The sequence below is a fragment of the Meriones unguiculatus genome, chromosome 12 (genome assembly GCF_030254825.1).
Source record: "Meriones unguiculatus strain TT.TT164.6M chromosome 12, Bangor_MerUng_6.1, whole genome shotgun sequence".
NCBI lineage: Eukaryota > Metazoa > Chordata > Mammalia > Rodentia > Muridae > Meriones > Meriones unguiculatus.
Genome location: NC_083360.1, coordinates 51,857,051 through 51,866,043, shown reverse-complemented (window position 1 = coordinate 51,866,043; position 8,993 = coordinate 51,857,051).

Sequence of the window (8,993 nt, the reverse complement as noted above, 5' to 3'; positions counted from 1 at the left end):
TATCCCAGCTCTAGCCCTTTTCCTCATCTCCTCCCAGTCCCACCCTTTCTCCCTCTTCCTCCTTTCATGCCCCTCCCCTAGTCTACTGATAAGGGAGGTCCTCCTCCCTTAACTATCTGATCCAAGTCTTTGCATGGGGTCCTGCAGAGACTGATGAATCAACCAGGGACCATGCATGGAGAGAACTTAGACCCATTTCCCCTGATAGATGTAGCCCATAAGCAGCTCAATCTCCATGAGGATTCCCTAGTAAGGAGATCAGGGGAAGTCACAGGCATGAACTTGGTTGCCAAGTCTTTGAACACCTCCCCCAAGTGAGGTGGACTTACTAGGTCACAGAGAAATAGGATCCAGACAGTCCTGATGAGACCTGATTGGCTAGGATCAGATAGTATGGGGGAGGGGGGACTGCCCTTATCAGTGTACTAGGGGAGGGACATAAAAAAGGGAAGAGGGAGAGAGGGTGGGAATGGGAGGAGATGAGGAAAAGGGCTACAGCCAGGAAAAAAAGAGAATAAATTGTAATAAATAATAATAACAACAACAACAATAAGAAGAAGAAGAAGAAGAATGAAAAAGAAGATGGGAAACCCCTGGAGATGAAGTTACAGGAATTTCTGAGCTGCTAAACATGGGTGCTTGATATTTGGTACTTTTGACAGTACTGAGTACTCAAACACAGCACATCTTCTCTGATCTCTGTTAATATATTTCAAAACCCAACTGTAATTGATTAGAGAAGTACACTTCACTTGATATAAAAAGTAATTAATTTTATATTTAGTTGTTCTCCAATAATTTATATTTTCTGTTTTTTTTTTCATTTTTTTTCAGACTTGAAATTGTCTGTTCTTTATTTGTCAGGTTGCTACTGAGTCTTTTTTATGTATTTAAATTTATTTATTAATTTTTAATTTTTATTAATTACAGTTTATTCACTTTGTATTCCCCCTGTAGCTACCTCCCTCATGCTCTCCCAATTCCACCCTTCCTACCTCTTCTCCACCCATGCCCCTTTCCAAGTCCTATGATAGAGAGGTCTTCCTCTCCTTCCTTCTGACCCTAGTCTATCAGGTCTCACCAGGAGTGGCTACATTGTCCCAATCTGTGGCCTGGAAAGGCTGCTCCCCGCTCACCGGGAGCAAAAAGCAGGCCAATCAGTTCATGTCAGAGAAAGTCCCTGTTCCCATTACTAGGGATCCCACTTGGACACTGAACTGCCATGGGCTACATCTGTGCAGGAGTTTTAGGTTATCTCCATGAATGGTCTTTGATTGGAGTATCAGTCTCAGAAAAAACTTCTGTGTCCAGACTTTTTGGTTCTGTTGCTCTCCCTGTGTAGCTCCTGTCCTCTCCAGGTCTTACTATCTCCCCCTTCTTTCATAAAATTCCCTGCATTCTGCCCAAAGTTTGGCTATAAGTCTCAGCATCTGCTCTGATACCCTGTAGGGTAGCGTCTTTCAGAGGCCCTCTGTAGTAGGCTCCTGTCCTGTTCCCTGTTTTTTTCCCTCTTCTGATGTCCATCCTCTTTGCCTTTCTCAATTGGGATTGAGCATCTTAGCCAGAGTCTTCCCTCTTGATTAGTTTCTTTAGGTGTACATATTTTAGTATGTTTATCCTTTATTATAGATCTAATATCCACTTATCAGGGCATTTATACCCTGTGTATCTTTCTGCTTCTGGGATACCTCACTGAGGAAGATCTTTTCCAGTTCCCACCATTTACTTGCAAAATTCATGATTTCCTTGTTCAATATTTCCTTGAGAAATAGTCCATTGGGTAGATGTACCACAATTTCTGTATCCATTCCTCAACTGAGGGGCATCTGGGTTGTTTCCAGGTTCTGGCTATTATAAATAAAGCTGCTACAAACATGGTTGAGCAAATGTCCTTGTTGTATACTTGAGCATCTTTTGGATATATGCCTAGGAGTGGTATAGCTGGATCTTGAGGAATTGCTATTCCTAATTGTCTGAAAAAAGGCCAGATTTCAGTAAATTTGTTTTTAAAAGTTCAACTAAGAAAGCACATGTCATTGTTGCTGACTGCCATTATTATTATTATTATTATTATTATTACTATAGTTAAGTCATACTAATTAATTGTAATTATAACAATTATAGATCCCCAAATAAACTTGGGAGATACACTCAAAAATATATAATTGGAATTTACAATCAATGAATGAGTGGAAAAATTAGAATTTTCTGTTCTATTTTCTGAGGGAGATCTCTTTACTTATATTCATCTAAATAAGTGCAAATAACTTTATTCTTTTCCCATTAGAATGCCTGGCAAACCTCAATTCTTTATGGCTTTTTAACATGGGTTATAAAAATAAATATTTTTACAACTTCCCCTCCTTCATAATGTCTTCAATAGATTTTTAGCAGAATTTTATATATGTAGACATCATGGAAGAAGAAAAGACGTGCTCTGATCTAGAGGGTTTCCATAATTTGCATTTAATAATTTTTCTTTCTTTCAATCTATTGTTCAAAGACAAAAAAGGGAAATGGCAAGAAGTGTCATAGGTCTTGGAAGCATTATCTTTTATCTTCTTAGGAATCCAGTTTTTATTGAAGAAAAGAGGCAAAGATATAAAGCTGCCTGTGTTCACAGGGCACCCTACCAGGGCAATTGAGAGAAAAAATAAGGTGGCAAATGGATATCCAAAGACAGAGTATGAGGTCAAAGAAGAATAGAAAGTATTTTGCTAAAAGAATATCAACTACTTTTGCTCTATGAAGAATTAAGTAGAAACTGATTACAGTATAGAATTCTCAGACATTCCTTTCTATTTCAATAATACTGAAAGATCAGATTCCTGAGGAAACAAAGTAGGAAATGTGCATAGCTGTCTCAAATCTCTTCCCTGTACTGTGGAAATTGCTAGTTAATAATAGCTCTTTGCTCATGAGATACACTTGCTTAGAGCATGTCTCAACCATTCGATAGCTCATTAGTCAGCAGCTTCCTATAGGAAAAGCTTCACTTTTTCTTATACTATAAAGCATACAACATCCCATAGTCTCTTTAAATATTTAATTATTTCCTATTGATGCACAAAATACAGCTATGTGTGAAAAGTATTCTGGTTTTCTTTTTTTTAATTTTTTAATTTTTTTACTATTAATTACACTTATTAATTTTGTATTCCCCCATACACTCCTCCCTCCTCCCCTCCTGGTCCCACCCTCCCTCCCCTTCCTCATGCATGCCCCTCCCCAAGTCCTCTTATAGGGGAGGTCCTCTTCTCCTTCCTTCTGATCTTAGTCTATCAGATCACCTCAGGAGTGGCTGCATTGTCATCTTCTGTGGCCTGGTAAGGCTGCTCCCCCCTAAGGGGGAGGTGATCAAAGAGCAGGCCAATCAGATTATGTCAGAGGCAGACCGTCTTCCCTTTACTATGTAACACACTTGGACACTGAACTATCATGTGCTACATCTGTGCAGGGGGTCTAGGTTATCTCCATGAATAGTCCTTGGTTGGAGTATGAGTCTCTGGGAAGGTCCCTGTGTTCAAATTTTCTGGTTCTGTTGCTCTTCTTGTGGGGTTCTCCTCCTCTCCAGCTCTTACTATTTCCCACTTCTTACATAAGATTCCATGCACTCTGCCGAACAGTTGGCCATAAGTCTCAGTGTCTGCTTTGACTGTCTGCAGGGCAGAGGCTTTCAGAGGCCCTCTGTGGCAGGTTCCTAGGTTGTTTCCTGTTTTCTTCATCTTCTGATGTCCAGCCTCTTTGCCTTTCAGGATGGGGATTGAGCATTTTAGTCATGGTTCTCTCTCTTGATTAGTTTCTTTAGATGTACAGTTTTTAGTAGATGTATACTATGTTATGTGTATATGAGTAAGTATACACCCTGTGTGTCTTTCTGCTTCTGGGACAACTCACTCAGGATGATCCTTTCTAGGTCCCACCATATACCTACAAATTTTATGATTTCCTTATTTTTCATTGCTGAGTAATATTCCATTGTGTAGATGTACCACAATTTTTGCATCCATTCTTCATTTGAGGGGCATATGGGCTGTTTCCAGCTTCTGGCTACTACAAATAAAGCTGCTACAAACATGGCTGAGCAAATGTCCTTTGTGTGTACTTGAGCCTCTTTTGGATATATATGCCTAGGAGTGGTATGGCTGGGTCTTGAGGAAGTGCTATTCCTAGTTGTCTGAGAAAGTGCCAGATTGATTTCCAGAGTGGTTGTACAAGTTTACATTCCCACCAGCAGTGGAGGAGGGTTTCCCTTTCTCCAGCATGTGTTCTCACTTGAGGTTTTCATCTTGGCCATTCTGATGGGTGTAAGGTGAAATCTCAGGGTTGTTTTGATTTGCATTTCCCTAATGGCTAATGACATTGAGCATTTCTTTAAGTGTTTCTCTGCCACTCGATATTCCTCTACAGAAAATTCTCTGTTTAGCTCTGTTCCCCATTATTAACTGGATTACTTGGTTTGCTGCTTTTCAGCTTGTTTAGTTCTTTATATATACTGGATATTAGTCCTTTATCAGATAGAGGGTTGGTGAAGATTCTTTCCCAATCTGTAGGCAGTCGTTTAGTTTTGATGATGGTGTCCTTTTATTTTACAAAAGATATTCAGCTTCATGAGGTCCCATTTATTGATTGTTGCTCTTAGAGCCTGTGCTGTTGGTGTTCTGTTCAGGAAGTTGTCTCCTGTACCAATGAGTTCAAAGGCCTTCCTCACTTTTTTTTTTCTAACTGATTTAATGTGTCTGGTTTTATGTTGAGGTCTTTGATCCACTTGGACTTTAGTTTTGTGCAGGGTGATAAGCATGTATCTATTTTCATTTTTCTACATGTAGACATCCAGTTGGACCAGCACCATTTGTTGAAGATGCTCTTTTCTCCATTGTATGGTTTTGGCATCTTTGTCAAAGATCAAGTGTCCATAAGTGTGGGGGATTATCTCTGGGTCCTCTGTTCAGTTCCATTGATCCACCATTCTGTTTCTATGCCAGCACCATGCAGTTTTTATTACTGTTGCTCTATAGTACAGCTTAAGTTCAGGGATGGAGATACCCCCAGAAGATCTTTTATTGTAGAGGATTATTTTAGCAATTCTGGGTATCTTGTTATTCCATATGAAGTTGAGAATTTTTCTTTCAAGGTCTGTAAAGAATTGTGTTGGCAATTTATTGGGAATTGCATTGAATCTGTAGATTGCTTTTCATAAGATGGTCATTTTTATTATATTAACCCTGCCAAGCCATGACCATGGGAGATCTTTCCATCTTCTGATATCTTCTTCTAATTCTTTCTTCAGAGACTTGAAATTTTTTTCATACAAGTCTTTAATTTGCTTGGTTAAGGTTGCTCCAAGGTACTTTATGTCATTTATGCCTATTGTGAAGGGTGTTTCGCTAATTTCTCTCTCAGCTCTTGTCTTGTCTTTTGTATATAGGAGAGCTACTGATTTTTTTAAAATTAATTTTGTATCTGGACACATTGCTGAAGGTGTTTATCAGCTGTAGGAGTTCCCTGGTAGAGTCTTTGGGGTCACTCATATATACTATCATATCATCTGCAAATAGTGATAATTTGACTTCTTTTCCAATTTGTATCCCCTTGATCTCCTTCAATTGTCTTATTGCTCTAGGGAGGACTTCCAGAACTATGTTGAAGAGATATGGAGAGAGTGGGAAGCCTTGTCTTGTCCCTGATTTCAGTGAGATTGCTTTAAGTTTCTCTCTCTTCAGTTTGATGTTGGCTATAGGCTTGCTGTATATCGCCTTTACTATGTTTAGATATGTGCCTTTTATCCATGATCTCTCCACTAGTTTAAACATGAATGGATGTTGGATTTTGTCAAATGCTTTTTCAGCATCTAAGGAGATTATCATGTGTTTTTTTTCTTTCAGTTTTTTAATATGGTGGATTATATTGATGAATTTCCGTATATTGAACCACCCCTGCATACCTGGGATGAAGCCTACTTGGTCATAGTGGATTATATCTTTGATGTATTCTTGTATTCGGTTTGCAAGTATTTTGTTGAGTATTTTTGCATCAATGTTCATAATGTAGATTGGCCTGGAATTCTCTTTCTTTATTGGATCTTTGTGTGGTTTAGGTACCAAGGTGACTGTGGCTTCATAGAATGAGTTTGGTAATGTTCCTTCTGTTTCTATTTTGTGGAATAGTTTGAGGAGAATTGGAGTTAGCTCTTCTTTGAAGGTCTGGTAGAATTCTGCACTGAAACCATCTGGTCCTGGGCTTTTTTTTTGGATGGGAGACTTTCGATTACTGCTTCTATTTCCTTGGAGGATATAGGACTATTTAATTGATTTACTTGGTCCTGATTCAGCTTTTGTAAATCGAATTGATCAAGAAAATTGTCCATTTCATTTAGGTTTTCATCTTTTCTGGCATATAGACTTTTGAAGTAAGTCCCAATGATTGTTTGGATTTCCTCAGTGTCTGTAGTTATATCCCCTTTTCATTTTTGATTTTGTTGATTTGGATGGTGTCTCTCTGCCTTTTAGTTAGTTTGGCTAAGGGTTTGTCGATCTTGTTGATTTTCTCAAAGAACCAACTTTTGGGTTCATTGATTCTTTGAATTGTTTTATTTGTTTTTAATTGATTGATTTCAGCCCTGAGTTTGATTATTTCCAGCCATCTACTCCTTTTTGGTGTGTCTGCTTCTTGTTTTTCTAGGGTTTTTAGGTGCGCCATTAAGTTGCTTGAATGAGCTGTCTTGAATTTCTTCTTAAAGGCACTTAGTGCTATGAACTTTCCTCTTAGCACTGCTTTCATTGTGTCCCACAAGTTTGGGTATGTTGTGTCTTCATTTTCATTGCGTTCTAGGAAGACTTTAATTTCTTTATTTCTTCCCTTACTCAGCTGTCATTTAGTAGCAAGTTGTTCAGATTCCATGTGTGTGTAGGCTTTTTGCTATTTCTGTTGCTGAGGTCCAGCTTTGTTCTATGGTGATCAGACAGGATACAAGGGATTATTTCAATCTTCCTGTATCTGTTGAGGCTTGTTGTGACCAACTATATGGTCTATTTTGGAGAAGGTTCCATGAGGTGCTGAGAAGAAGGTAAATTCTTTTGTGTTTGGGTGTAAGGTTCAGTAAATGTCTGTGAGGTCCATTTGATTCATGACCTCTGTTAGAGACATTGTTTCTTTGTTTAATTTCTGTTTTGTTGACCTGTCCTTTGTTGAGAGTGGGATATTGAAGTCTCTTACTCTTAATGTATGGGGATCTATGTGTGGTTTAAATTTTATCAATGTCTCTTTTACCAATGTGGGTACCCTTGTATTTGGGGCATAGATGTTCAGGTTTGTGATGTCTTCTTTTTGGAGTTTTCCCTTGATGAGTATGAAGTGTCCTTCCCCATCTCTTTTGATTAATTTTGGTTGAAAGTCTATTTTATCAGATATTAGAATGGCTATTCCTGCTTGCTTCTTGGGTCCATTTGCTTGGAAAGTCGTCTTCCAACCCTTTACCCTATGGTAATGTCCAACTTTGTGATTTAGATGAGTTTCTTGTATGCAACAGATTGCTGGGTTTTGTTTATGCATCCATTCTGTTAGTCTGTGTCTTTTTATTGGAGAGATGAGTCCATTGATGTTGAGAGAGATTAATGCCCAGAGGCTGTTAGATCCTTTGATTTTGATGTTGCCTGTGGTCATAATGTTGTGTGTTTGGTTGCTTTTTGTTTTACTGTAGTGAGGTTAATTATTTCCTGTGTTTTCTTGAAAGTAGCTAGTTTTCTTGGGTTGTATTTTCCCTTCAAGTGTCTTCTGTAATGTTGGATTTGTGTGTAGATATTGTTGAAATTTTTTATTGTCATTGAATATCTTGTTTTCTCAGTCTATGAGGACTGAGAGTTTTGCTGGGTACAGTAGCCTGGGCTGACATCTGTTTTCTCTTAGGGTCTGCATGATATCCGCGCAGTCCCTTCTGGCTTTCATAGTCTCTGTTGAGAAGTCAGGTGTGATTCTAGTGGTTTTATATGTTACTTGGCCTTTTTCACTTGCAGCTTTTAGTGTCTTTCCTTTGTTCTGTACACTTACTGTTTTGATTATTATGTGGCCGGAGGATTTTTTTTCTGGTCAAATTTGTTGGGTATTCTGTGGGCTTCTTGAATTCTTATTGGTCTCTCCTTTAAGTTGGGGAAATTTTCTTCGATGATTTTGTTGAAGATATTTTCTGGTCTTTGGAGCAGGGAATCTTCTTTTTCCTCTATTCCTATTATTCTTAGGTTTTGTCTTTTTATGTTGTCTTGAATTTCTTGTATGGTCTGTGTCAGGAATTTTTTAGATTTAACATTTTCTTTGACAGATACATCTCTTTCTTCCATTGTATCTTCCACATCGGAGATTCTCTCTTCCATCTCTTGTAGTCTATTGGTTATAGACTATATAATTGGTTATAGTCTATTGGTTGTAGTCTGTGGTTCCTGTTTTCTTCCCTAAGTTCTTTATTTCCACAATTTCCTCCATTTGTGTTTTCTTTCAGTTTTCCAATTCTATCTTCAGGTCTTGAGCCATTTTGTTGATTTCTTTCACTTGTCTGACTGTATTTTCCTGTTTTTCCATCAATTCCCTCAGTTGTTTGTTTGAACAATTCTCTTTTTCTTTTATTTCACTCAGTGATTTAAGCATTTCCTCTCTATAGGCCACTAACTATTTGGCTGCAGCATCCTCTATTTCTTTACGGATGGCCATAAACTGTTTGTTTTTATCTTCCTCTATTTCTTTATGCATATAATTTGTTTCCACTGTTATCTTCTTCGTGATCATCGATGCTAGGTCCTCTTCTTGCATTTCAATTATGCTGGGTGTCTAGGGCTACCTGTCTCTGGATAACTGGGTTCTGGATATGCCATATTGCTCTGGCTTTTGTTGGTTGAACTTTTATGCTGGCCTCTACCCATTGGGTTATCTTAGGTTTTTGATGTTGGTTTCTGTTTTTTCCTGGAATCCTGTGGTGGAGAGAATCCCTTTGGCAGGAAAATGGT